This window comes from Drosophila serrata, unplaced genomic scaffold (assembly GCF_035046125.1).
Source record: "Drosophila serrata isolate PLE 108 unplaced genomic scaffold, ASM3504612v1 contig_71, whole genome shotgun sequence".
NCBI classification, from domain to species: Eukaryota; Metazoa; Arthropoda; class Insecta; order Diptera; family Drosophilidae; genus Drosophila; species Drosophila serrata.
In genome coordinates this window covers 68,060-81,705 of record NW_028256969.1, presented here as the reverse complement: position 1 = coordinate 81,705, position 13,646 = coordinate 68,060, and the positions used below count along the sequence as shown (strand labels likewise).

Here is a 13,646-nt window from a genome sequence, read left to right as displayed (position 1 = left end):
AGTTTAAAACAATTCAATTGTCATTTGACTGGGAGAGAAAAGGAAAGAAATCAATTGAAACTGAAAGAAAAACTAGTCAGGGAATCAGAAAATAAAGTTTTAAAATGGGGAACTAATGGTTTAAATATTTTAAAATAGGTTCTTGCTAGAATATTCCATAATTATAATGTTCTATATTTTCTTCACAATATTTCTTTGGGTGTATTCCCCCACTCCAGGCTTTTAGCGACTGTTTTTTAGCCTATTCAGACTGCCAAGTAACTGAAACTGGAATTAACTGAAGCCGTATTTAGTGACAATTAGTGGAAACAACAGCAGCTTAAACAATTTTCGAATTCAAGTACGAGTACTATGCCGCCGAAAATGTGTAATGCGACACAGTTTTCGTGAAATGCGAAACTCGGCGAAAAGTTGACACAACTTGATCTAAGGTTGGGGGAAATGTGTCGTGACACTTGGTACTTAGAAATGCAAATTTTGGAAACCAACTCAGGATTGATGGGCTGAGCAAGTGTCAGACTAAAGCGAACCGTTTGCACCATGTAAATATGGGTTAAACGAACGCTATACAGTATTAAATAACAATTTTCTTTAAAATATATTGCAAGATTTTTAGGAAAGCCATAATATTTACTTGGCTGCTTTTTTACGCCATAAAATTGTGGCTATAAAATAAAATATGATGCAGAATAAATCTTTCGAGTTCAGCGAAATTTCAAATCAATATAAAATATGGCAACATATGAAAATAAAGCTTAGAAAGACTTCTTTGGTCTAAATAATTAGTAGGTTTTGCTATAATAAAGTGTTAATTGTTGGATAAGTTGAAGCTATATTTATACCCATTCACATATTACATATATGTCTATGTAGTTCGTGACCTAAAACTATGAGAGTAACTCGTAAAACCACCATCCAGTAAAACCGCCCAGTTGGTTCACAACCTAATGATTTATTAGCCAAACACTTGGTATTCTGGTGTTGACCAGAAGGCAGAGAGAGGCAAGAGGAGAAAAAAATCTGTACCACGTCCATCTTTAATGACAACTGACAAGCCGCTTGTACTTCGGTCTCCCAACGAATGACATTGAGGCATTTAACGCGTTTATATTTAAAATGTATAGTATGACTACGCATATGGTGTCTGGCTAAGTACATAAATGTATGGGCATGGCTAAGTGTGTATGCATATGTGCCATAGCCGCTTCTGCTTTTGGCCAACACACAGTACAGAGCACACACACTCGCAGTGCATACATAATTAATTTATAAATTGTTAAGACAACCAACGATACAACACTTGGCCGTACATTTCTTTTGATGCTTTATCAACTGACTGACATGGGGGGGAATGGGGTGTGGAGACTGGAACTCGGCATTGAATGGGGTGCGGAATGGGGTGGCACTGGGTGGCATTGGGTGGCATTGGGTGGCGAGAACTGACAGCCAGCGTAACGCTTCGTTTGGTTTTTGCCTTGACAGCTTGCTCTCCGCCCACTGGTTCGGGGTTGGGGATTCCCCGGGTTTACCAACGATGGGCCGCTCTGTACAGTCAGCCTGTCTCAATTAAGCGCAAATTGAATTAAATACTTTCACATGCGAAAACAAAGCTGGCCAAACACGCACACTGGCGGCAACCGGCCAAGGAGACTATGAAGCGAGACGTGTTTTTCCTATTAAAAAGAAAAATGTGAATGGAGAGGACTTGAAAGGAGGTCCCAGAAAGGAGCAATGCCTTGTGAATCTGGGTGAGATGAAATAATAGCCTGGCAAAGCCAACAGATACAATGATAACAAATTGAACGTGTGTGCTGGTTGGAGCTAGATGGTCTATCATTTCTTATAGACTTTAAGGAAATCAGTGCTCGAAGAGGTCTGGAATGGGATGTTAACTTTTTTCTAGTAATTTTCCTAAACTTAAGTAATTTAAGAATTAGTAAAAAAAGTTTATATAACACAAAAAAAGGTCTAGCTTTACAATTTTCTTATTTATTTATGTAATATTTATCTTGACTTTCAATTCCCCTGTGTTTTTTTAAAGCAGCTTGCCATTTTGGTGGCACCATTAAATTTATTGATTTATTTCGTTGCCAATGTATTTGAAATTTAATGTAATTTTAAGAGGCTTAGGGGACTTTTGTATTTATATATATTCTATTTCAAATCAAATTGTTTCAATTTTGTTATTATGTTCATTCAAATTAAATTTGTATTAAATTATAGGGAAATATATAAAGGTGTCTAATTGGATATTAAACATATATATTCTAATAATATTATTGGTTGGCTTCAATTATGAGAAAATAATTATTTTAATAATGATTATAATTATGAGAAAAATATTGATTATTTATTGTTATAATTTTCCCAAGTTAACCAAGTGAGGAAGTGATTTGAACAAGGTTACTTAGCTTTGATGAGACTTGAGTTAATTTTCTTCAATTATATTCAAGTTTCCTTTTAACAAGATAAGCTTTATTTAATCAAAGCTAATAAATGGAAATGTATTTGAATATATATTAATTTTAAATTAAATTAAATGTATAAGAAATATATATATGATATGATTTCTTATTAAATCCATCTATCCAGAGAGTTGGAAAGCAAAACCTATAAGAAAATATAACTCTTGGAAGTTTAAAGTTACTCGAGACCCCTTAAATACTTCTTAAATATTTTCCCCTACCAAATTCAAATCAAAATTATGTGAAAATCGAAACGATTTGCAAAAAGATTTTCTCTCAACTCGAGCGTAGAACCTGATTTAAAGCGGGCTTTTAATCTCAACTGAGACTCACCCAGAGACTCAAACATACCTTTATTCCCCACTCGAGCTCAAATTGGTTTAATTATATGGCTACGTAAGGCCTTTAGGTATGCTTCTGGGGCCCACTGTGCTAAGCCCTGACTGCTGGCCGTAAATCCGCAGAGCCGCCGAGACTATTACGTGGTTAAACGCACCATGTCCACATAGGTCTCAGATGGCAGATCTGCTCCGGCCAGTTATTCGCTCAGCCACACACACAATCAGTTGACCCAGGGAGGGTCAGGGAGGGAGGTAATCCAAGGGGACATCTAGCAGATATACACGGAACGGACATAGATACAAATTCAATCTTTTACTGCCTCTGCCTCTGACTCTGACTCTGCTTTTTTTCAATGGCATCGTTTCACTTTTGTTCGTACAATTTTGCACTTGCCTTGCCTAGGATCTATCTATACTATACTATACTATATGTATGGGGAAGTTCTATTCCTGAATTTTCTCAGTTGCTGTTGCTGTTTTGTTTAGCCATGTTTTGTTTTTGTCTTTGCTCTGCTTTGCTCTGGGTTCTTTTTGTTTTTGGTGTGGCACACGTTTTTCCAACAATCTTCTGCTAGTGCTAGTGGTGTTCAGTGCTAGTTTTCCATTTCCCACATACATATAGGGGGGAACAAAATTAACAATTTCCGTTTTCGCCTTGTATGGGGGACACTTCAAGATTCGACATAATAATGATTTGGAAACTGGATTCTAGGGTTTGAATTTCACTTTTATTTTTGATGTGAGAATATAAAGTTATGGTAAAGTTTCGAAATTTTGAAAATCTCTTTTTATAACATTTTGGAATATTTATTTTGAATAGATATTAAGGTAAATCTCTTTTACATTCTAGATATTTTTGACTGTGTAAGTTCTTTTTATTAAGTAAGAGTTTTACAAGGTTTAGGATAATAGGTTTTTAGTAGATTTGAAACCTTATTAACTATATAAATATATGTTCAAATTTAGCAGAACTTTCTATTAAAAAATGTGGTTTAATTTGTATATTTAATAGGCTTATTTACACTGACATCTATAAACTTAACAACTTATTAGGGGTTCAAAAAGAGCTTGTAATTATTTTCTGTTATTTTCCATGGTAATTCTTGTAATTATTTTCTGTTATTTTGCATGGTAATTCTAAAGAAAAACTTGTATTTACATGGTTTATAAAAAATTAAATTTATTAGAACTTTACTTAATTGTAATTTAACTTAAATTCTCTATGTAAATATTTTTCCCTCAGTGCATCAAACGTTCGTTGATTTTTCTGCGTTGATTTGTCTTGGATTTCTCCATCCGTATATGTGTGTGTGTGTGTGTTTGTGTGTGTTGGTTCAGCCTTTAATTCATTAGACCACAATCGTATTAAGTCTGTAGTTGGGGCTCTGGGCCTGCAATTTCATTTCATTTCAGCTCAGCTCACAGTTTGGCTCAGTTCAGTTCAGGTTTGTTTTTTTGCCTCCTTTCAGTCGTGACACTTTTTTCCCAGGGCATCGCTTACAATATCCGCACACACACACATGCACACAGCTGTGGGACATGACAGCTTTTGGCTGTCATGTTTAGTCCGCGCGTTGTGTTGTGATTTCCGTTTCCGCTGGCAATCCGGCAAATGCATGCGGTTGTCTCTTTCACGCTTTTTACGCACCGCACGCTACGTGTCGCCGCCAATAAAAAGTACAAACAAAAAAATATAACAGACAGCCGGCGGGGGGAAGTGGGGCGACACAACCAAAAACAAAAAAATAAACGGAATTACAAGTTATCCCCCCCACTCAAGGACACACACACACATTTACACGCAGGCCATAAAAGTCAATAACGTCGTTAGCAAAAAATAAAAAAGTCAAATTGAAAATATAGTAAGACAGCTGAAGAGAAACGGAAAATAAAATAAAACTTGAGACATCGCCACGCTAATAAATTCGTCACCGGAATAATTTCGTGGGGAAAAAACAAAAGTAAAAATCTACGAAAACAGCGAAAGATTAAGGGATGCTGAGGAGAGTTACGACATTTCAAATACTTAGTGGGGGATATATGGTTATATTTTGTTGTTGAAATCGGGATAATGATTCATAGTTTAATCATGAGTGGGAATATTACTAGGAAAGGGATATTATTGTTTTGATTTTATTATTATTATTATTATCTATTTGATACTCAGTTTTTTCCTATTATTGGAATATTTAATTTATTTCATTATTCATTTTGATAATTTGCTAAAATATATTTAATCTCACATATTGTCTTATTATTTATTTTTCGGTATAAAAATTTACATATTTTGTATGATGCTCAATCATTTTATTAACTATCTTTGCATAATACAATATTATTTCTGAAAACAAAGACTTCATTTCCATAACTCTTCAAATCATTCATAGGACCCTAAGGACTATAAATAACCCTTGTCTGCCTTGAGATATTTATTCCTTTAGCTTCAGGCTTTTCTTGCTCAATTTTCCTTGGCATTTTCCCCAGACTCCTGGTGTTACATGCCCCACCACATAGCTGGGCATACCCCGTTTGGATTGCTTCTGGGTTATTGGGTATTAAAAATGTAGAGTCTCTAAGCGGATTTCAACATGCTTCATCCGCCGATTGCGATTGCCTTTCGTATTGGTATTGCTCCTGATCCTGCTCCTGCTCCAGCTCCTGCTGCATGTGCCACAAAGTGTGTGTGAATGTGTGGCACTATATGTGGGCGGGTGTGTGAGTGTGTGTGTAAAGTGGAGTAGTATCTGTGTGTGAGAGAGGCGACGACTTTGTCGACGCCAACGCTTGCCTGTTACAGGAAATCAAAGCTTATCAGCGACTACAAGGACGACTGTCGTTGCGCTGATTTCGTTTGCGTTGCGTCCTCAGGACCTCCCTTAAATCCTCCCCCCCCCCCCCCCTTAAACCGTCACCCCCCTTAAATACACCCCCCTGCTGACACGCCATGCCATGTGCCACCCATGGCTCTTTAGGCCTCGCCGAGCTATTTCAATGCCACTCGAACTGCTGCCACCCAGAATTGGTGGATTCCCTCCCATTAAATTACATGACGATGGCATTTCGAGCATTTGCTTTTCTTTTTTTTTGAGAAGGAGGAGAAATGCACACACACACTAGCACACACACACCCATGCTGTGGTAATCGCTGGGTGTTTCTGTATGTGTGTGTGTGGAAATTGATGTCAACAGGTTAATAAGATCTATATTTATGGCGCATTTATATACGTTTGTATGGGATATATGTCTCCTCCAAGTGTTTTTCCCCTCATCTCATTCACTGAGTGTGTGTGGTGTGTGTGTGGGTGTTCTGAGCAGATAAAAGATTATAGAGCTTCGCTTGAAGGGGCTTGAATGTATAACATAATATAATATAATATAATACGCCACACACACGAGGTAAGTGGGCGGTTAATTAAGGAATGTTTTTTTTAAATACGTGAGCTTTGGAATTCTTTTGAAATGTATATATATACTCGGATACATTTCAATTCGCATGATTATGTGAAATTAAGAGGAGGAGCAGCTGGAGGAGTGATAGGGAATTCCCCGAAATTGTGGCTTATGGTTTCGCGTTAAATGGCTTAGAGTAAATAAATGCCAAATATGCAGATGGGGTTTCCCATTACCAGAGTCTTAATTTGGGAAAATATTTCATTTAAATGTTTTACTAATTGGTTGCACATTCAAATAATATAAATATTTTGTATATATTTTAATATAACGGCATTTTTCTTATTTAAATAATAATTTAAATTGTATAATTACAGCCTCTGGGTCTTTAAACAGATATATGGTTTATTTTAAACAGCTTAATGCATTTAAAATGATAAATGCTGGGGTATTATTTAATAATATCTCAATTTATCATTCAAATATAATTGAATACATTTCAATTCACATGGTTATTCCTTGAAATTGTGAGGCTTAACTGAATTATAGCAATTATATTTGGGGGGAACACACAAATTCTGGCTTTCACCGGAGTTGATTTCATAATATTATTTAAATAATTACACCACCTTAAGGATTTATTTCTGATCAAATAAACACATTAAATGACAAGTCAGTAAATGGGATAAGCAATTTAAATTTAATTTGATTTCATGCATACTGTGCATTTATAATAGCATCAGTTGACATTTTACATTTATTTTGTGTATTTTGTGAGAAATATCTGAAAGAGCATTTAATGCCTACCAGCTCACAAATATATATATGTATATATATATTTATACACAGATTAATCCCCTTTAGTGTCGACGCTTGATTAAATAATGTTTATATCATTCCGCAAAATAAAGTCCTTGACTTAAAGTCCAAACGATGGATTACACGATATTTTTACATTGTAATCCTTAAAGTGAAGTTTTGAAGCGTTTTATTTGTGAAAAGCCACATCATAAAAAACTGAAAAAAACATTTTTAATTACAGCTCCCCCAATCGACTTTTCCCTACGCTTCCTTTCACTTCCTTTATTACTGCCTCTCGTCGGGAAACTTTAATATTAATACTTTGTTGAAAAGGAGCGATGGCAGAAAATGAGGGAGGGAAAAGCGATCATCGCTGAGGATATTGATCAAAAATTTTTCACAGTCCATTTAATTTAATTAATTTTCATTCGTAATAAATTTTGTTTTTCTGCTGTGGCCAGACATTCTTTTAGAGCAGAGCACCAAACCAAAGACGTTGACTACGGATAAGAAAAAAATACGCTTAAATTTAAATATATATAGATATAGAGGGGAATGGCAATACTTCTTCGATATGACTGCATACACTCACTGCTATGATTGACTTTTCCACTTAGTGGGCGTGGTGGGTTGGGGAAAATCCCGGGGAGACGGGGCATAGAAACCGGGCTATCTATAATCAATTTACACAATTTCCTCGTCATTTCCGCGATGCCGTCTCTGATCCTGGACCCTACCGTGGCGGGCTTTTACAGAAGTAACTTGAATTAGTCTCTGCTGATTGCTTTCAGCTTTTAGTCCTTCGTCCTTCGTCCTCCTTGAACATCCCGCCGATCCGTCTCTGTCATTTGGTGCCTTTTGAGCCAGCCAAACAATGTTCCCTGTCAGCAAAAGTACTTCCCATACTCTAGACCCAACGACGGCCAGCAGTTTTTGTTAGCCGCCGCTCAAAATAGATTAACATCTTCACGCAGCGGCAATTAAACATGTAGCAGACACATAGATTTTACCCCCTCCCCGGCACAAGTGCTTAGCTCTGTTCGAGTAAAAAATGTCTTGGAAATAGTGAGGAAAATCGAAGAAAAGGATACTCTTTTGGTACAGTTTAAATATTAATAATAATTACTATTTTAAAGTGAAATTTTTGGGTCTTATAAAATGTAATGTCTTTATTCTTTCAGGCAAGTATTTTTTAATTTGCTGAAAGGCAATCTGTCTTGATTTTTTTAAATTAATTATAACCTTGTAAGAAATTATGATTTCAGTCAGAAGCTTGTACGACTGTGAAGGAATCATTTCCGACCCTATAAATCACATATAATCTTGATCAGCATTATCAGGCGAATCTATCTAGACATTTTCAGGCAAAAAATTAATTTCTCAAATTTTCAAAATTTTATCAGGGGTTACATCATTAAAATTTTAAAAAATTTAGAAAAATTTTAACTTTCTTAAATTTTAATGCAGATTTATTAACCTAATTAAAAGTAGCATAGAAATCGAAATTAATGCTTTTTTGGAAAAATTGTCGTAAAAAATATCGATAAATATTGATTCAAAAAATTAAATAATTTAATCTTAGTTTAATCGATTTCCGATTAGATATAATATATTTAAATTGCAAAGTGCAGGGGTATAAAGTTTAGCTTTCCGGAGTTAGTTTCCTTTTTTGTTTTAAAATGAATTATTATTAGATATATCCTTCAGTGTTAGAGGTTTTTAATAAGAAAATATTCCCTACCTTACAAAAACCCTTTTCTGATCTCTATAACTTCAAGTACGTAAGTTATTTTTTTTATATATTTTATATAGTATTTCTAATACAACATAAAATGCATAATATCTTAACTATACATCGTATCCAAATATCTTTTAAAATCAGTAATATTTTTTTAGCAACTTTCCTAGAGTTCAAACTTTACTAAAACCTTTCTTAGCTGTGATTATTAAACTCTCTTTCCCCCAAAATAAAATCCTTATTATTGTCCTCCCCCCAAAAAAAAGTTCGTCATCCAGTTCTTCCCTTTGGAGCAACCACTTCCGGGGGCTAAACTTACCCCAAGTGAGGGTATTCAGGACCAAGTACTGACCCCGCATATTGATACACAGACGTCGACGACGTAAAGTCGACTTAAAGGACAAGGGAACTCCGCCCCGTCCGGATGTGCGGATGTAGGGATATTCGGGGGAAGCAAAGGAAAAAGGCATAAGAGGATGGCAACTTTTTTTCTTCAGCTTTCTTCAGTCCTGGTAGTTGTGGGTTTTCCTTTATTTCCCCCGTTTTCCTTGCTATTTTCCTTTATTTTTTTTTTGTGTTGAGCTGTACGTTCGGTTTAGTTGTGTTTTGTGGGCGGCGCACATGACTGGAAATTATTTAAGCAGCTGTCAGCTTTGCACCGTCGCGCTTCTGCCAGGACCAAAATGAGGAATCGGAGGATATATATACATATATATTTGGCTATATGTACGTATGGGTCGGATCGGGTCGGGTTCGGGAGGTTAGCAAAAGACAGTCACAAATTGGCAGGCTGCCTTCGATGGTAGTTTGCTCCGTTGACTTTTTAAGCGCCAAGTGCGCACCCTGAACGCACCAAGATAAAAAGTGCGGAAATAATCTCTCTCCTCCAGTGTGCGACTTAACTACCCGTATGTCTGCATAAAAGTGAAGTTTAAGGATACGAAACGATGGTATTTTGCCAAGTTCAAGTCTGCCACCTCCCCAAAACTAAACCCAAAGCCCGAAAAAAAACCCAACTGAAGCTTGGAATTCAATCAGCCAAGAGTTCGAAGGGTTAATTGAAAACTTGCTGGGGTTTCTGGTGTTGTGCCACCACCACCCAGTGCTTTTATAACTTAAATTGAAAATTCGGGGGTACTTGAAAACAGTCTGGAAAAACTTATGGTTCTTTGGGATTGGAAAGATTTGAGGGACTTTTTAAAGGAGATTATCACCTTAAGGACCTTGTCTTTAAATATGTTAATTGATTTCCTTGATAATAATAGTAACATTCAGTAGAAAATTACAGTTTAATATAGTAAAAATATTGTTTTAACCTATCTATATTCAAAAGTCTTACTTAACATAAATATTTCTTAGTGTCAGGGAGTAACATTATAATTTTCTGAACTTCTTTAGCACCCATAAAAAGTTTAACCTTTATTATATTGACCAATGACAATTTCCTGTCCTATTAAAAAACGTTCCATCTGATCTTTAATAAAATATTACACTGAAAAGTATATATAACTCTTAACTTCTAATTTTATACTTACCTTTTTTAATTCCTTTAAAATATATTTAAATATTCAATTTGAGCAATGACAACTTTCTCTCCTGTAAGTCATAGAAAACTCCTTGTTTATGTTAAAAATATCCATCATCTATTCAATTCCATTAGCCAACCTATATGTAATTGAAACCCTGTATCTTTATCTTGCCAAGATAAACGTTCCCAAAAACTATTTTTTCGCCGCTTTTAAGGTAAAGAACATTTAATCAAATAAAAGCTTCTCCAAACTCCTACTACTCCTTGGCTTCAGTAAAAAAAAGGGAGAAACTTTCGACTTAAGGACTTACCATATGCATATTGCCAACACGCCACATCCTGAACGAAGGCGAAAAATAGGAAAAAATAAATGTCAACCCAAAGGAGCGAGGAAAAAAATAGATGGGATAACTTGGTGCAGTGTGGTTAAAGTCAAAGTTGCTATCCAGTTTCCACTGCTGCTTCTGTTTGTTTTGGGGTGTTTGCGAATTTATTTATTGGCACAGACTGGCGTCGTTTTTACCCACCCAACTTTGGGTGGCTTTTTGGTGGCACCACCAGCAGCGGCAGCAGGAGCAGCCGTTGGGCAACATTTTAGTGCCGGCTTTATTTACCTGCAGCCGGAGTAATGGGTTAAATAAAAAGGTAACTGCTACCTGCTAACTGCTGGCCTTACTCTGCAGTACGACCCACTCGCCGGAGACAATGTTTTAACCATGGCTTTAAATGCTTAATTGTAAAATAGTTTTCCGCTAAGCGAGTCGAGGGAAGGAAAACCCGTCTCCACACAGCTGACCTCCTGTTGTTTATTCCTGTTCATCTCCTCCGGTCTCCTCGTGATACCCTTGGGGTCCTAATAGGGTTTTAATGTAATTTGTGGATCTAGATATGTAGGAAGAAAGCTGACTTAGCGCGGTGTTGGTTATTTATCGATAGAACCTTCGATTTCTTTCCTAACATTAATTAGTTTTAATCGAGAACGAAGCATAAATGTTGGTTTTAAAAAATGCATCCCTTTAATTCTTTGGCATAATGTTCTTAACGATTGATGTGGAATTCTTTTTCGGGGTTTTGTTAATAACAAAATGATCTCTGCTTTATTTTTGTTAGTTTTGACTTAATATGTTTAATATAAATGTATATAACTATAGTTAGGAATTTTCTCGGATTAATTTATTGAAAATAATTTAAAGTGATTACAATTTTCAATTAAGTTTTAAGCTAGTATTTGTTTTAATATATTTGTTACATATTTATTAACAAATAAGTTTTCAACTCCCATCTCACACAATCATCTTTATTTCTCATTTATAATTTTCCACAAAATGAAATGGCTTTCATTCCTCTTTTTGAACCACATTAGTAATTATTATAACACCTTATATTATTAAATTATTTAGACCCCAAAAGCACACACACAGACAGTTTTGTTCCTAGAAATTTGGATATCGCAGACCGGAAGCCGCCGTGCTACCTTTTCAACTCCTTGTCTCCCTCCAGTCTCCTTGGGATCCTTTCTAGTTGGTGGTGAATTTTTTACCCTGCCACCACGGCAACAGTAGACAGTAAGAGAGCTTGGTAATTAAAGCGAAATAAAGTGTGGATGGGTGGGCGGCATCCTGGCTGGCAATCCTTTAAATGTTTGTCTAGCTGTTTGGGAGTCATCCTTATCCTTGGTCTGCACCCTTTTCCGCTCCTCCTGTTGCTCCTTTTTACTCACTCCATGCGGAGGCCCATTCTCATGTAGATGTTGGAGTTATGGGCGTGCCCTGCATAGTTCTTGTTGTTGTTTGCTATTCATCGTCCCCGGTGGGGAGGCTTCGCTAATGCACTGCAAAAAATTATAATACAAATTTAATTACAAATTTATAGGAGAATTATATTTGAAGATTTTTTAGGAGTACTTTTAAACATTAAAAAGTCAATAGAAGATTTTTTACAGGTGATAGAATAAGAACATGTTAGAAATATTGATTGTAGAGCTAATATTAATAGAAAATTAAATACTAGTATTAAAAACAAACTCTAGTGTTTAAAATCATAATAAATATAAATATTGAGGGTTTCCTGATAAAGATAAAGATTCTGGTAATTGGAGGAAACATCTCATTAGACAAAGGAGCTTTAGCAAACTAAGGTAAAAAAGGGTATTTATTTAATTTAAACATCACAATTTCAACCTTTCTATGCTTAAAAATAGGAATATGTGTACAATACTGGTTAGCAATCTAATGCAAATACAAAATTTCATTAAAATATTAATAAGAAAGTCTATAAAATCATTATGAATGTAAATATTAAGATAGAGGAACCTGATTACATGAACATGATCATTTTACCCTACAACTTTCCACAACTTTTTCAACATTTAATTAATGATTATTAAAGTTTTTTCTCTCAGTGTTGTAACAAACGCAGTTACTTTTGTTGTTCTTGTTACTGTTGCCATAGTTGTTGTTTTTGTTGCTGTTCGTACAACGTAAAATTAATTTGCACAGCCGTTTTTCATTTCGTTTGTCGCTTCAATGTTTAATGTCTGCGAATGTGTGTGTGTTTGAGAGGGGTGTGTCTGGGTGTGTGTGTAGAGCGTTCCTTGCATATTTTAGCAAGATTGCATTCATTCCAAATTCATCGCTCTTATGCCCAACCCAGCTCCCTCCTCATCTGTCCCAGGACCAAGCCCAAGCACAAGCCTTTCCAGCCTTTCCTCCTTTTCCCCTACCAACACACCTTTCGCTCTAGCGCCTCCATTTTGCAAAAGGAGCTACAATCACTTACTACTTCACCTGGCGGCAGGATCTGGAGCAGGTCCTGGAGCTGGTTCGAAGGTTCGTCCTTCGGCGGGTAGATTTATATGTGCTTAGTTGCCTTTTGGAACGTTTACCAGCGAATTTATAACATTTTTAATGCAAATTGGGACATGAAAAGAGTTAATTTCCTTTATGAACAAAAGGCAGTCAACATTTTCGGCTCGAAGAGTCCTTCTCCTTCTGCTCCATGGCATTTCTTTAGCCAAGTTAAATGACTGACAGACTTCACTTTGCCTGGGCTAGATTTTAATAGTATTCACTTAGGGGGATTGGTTCGTTAGGAAAATCGGTGGGATTTTTGTTTTATATTTACTTAAGGGATGGGTAATTAAAATTAAATTAAATATGGAAGATACCAAGGAATGTTTATATATGTATATTTAAGGGTATTTTTAAACCCAGTTAAAGGTGTATAAAATTATAGTTTTAATTAGAAATAAAGTGTATTAGGTGATATTAAGCGTAATTTCTATTAATTTGATAAAGAAAGTATTTTTGTGCTTGAAAATCTAATAGAAAACATTTCCATTTCAAAAATGTAGATGAAATTTAATAAAATTTCTTTTAAAACCT

At 35.6% G+C, this 13,646-nt stretch overlaps 1 protein-coding gene across 2 annotated transcripts in view; it reads left to right on the top strand.

Annotated features, from left to right (window-relative positions):
• LOC110176137 (uncharacterized) overlaps positions 1-13,646 on the top strand; it is an 82,627-nt gene that overhangs the window by 22,137 nt on the left and 46,844 nt on the right. The gene's annotated exons all lie outside the window — the stretch shown is intronic.